Here is a 355-nt window from a genome sequence, read left to right on the forward strand (position 1 = left end):
CATAGAGTGCCACACCCCCACCTTTCCTTCCTTCTCTATTCCTCCTGTAAAGCCTATAGCCCCTAAAGCTGACTGCTCAGTCATGGGACGAATCCCACCACATTTCTGTTAGCCCTATGATATCTGGGTTGGAACTAGCTGTTCTGAAGGCGAGTTCCTCCTGTTTATTCCCCATACTGCGAGCACTGGTGTATAGGCATTTAAGGCCTTGCAAGACTGTGTGTGCCACCCCCTATTTAGGGAGACTGTCTGGACCCCCGTTTCTTAGCTTAGCACTCCTTGCCTTTGTCACTCGCCTTGCTCGGATGGCGTCACCTCGTCTTCCTGCGGCCCCCTCCCCCGGTGAGGCTAGTTT

The 355-nt window shown here is 53.2% G+C and overlaps 1 long non-coding RNA gene across 1 annotated transcript in view; it reads right to left on the bottom strand.

Moving 5' to 3' along the window:
- The window catches only part of LOC109303482, an 18,599-nt gene that overhangs the window by 157 nt on the left and 18,087 nt on the right, over nt 1-355 (bottom strand). The window lies entirely within an intron of this gene.

Source organism: Gavialis gangeticus, unplaced genomic scaffold (assembly GCF_001723915.1).
Source record: "Gavialis gangeticus isolate Ggan-Ray unplaced genomic scaffold, GavGan_comp1, whole genome shotgun sequence".
In the NCBI taxonomy this organism is placed as follows: Eukaryota; Metazoa; Chordata; order Crocodylia; family Gavialidae; genus Gavialis; species Gavialis gangeticus.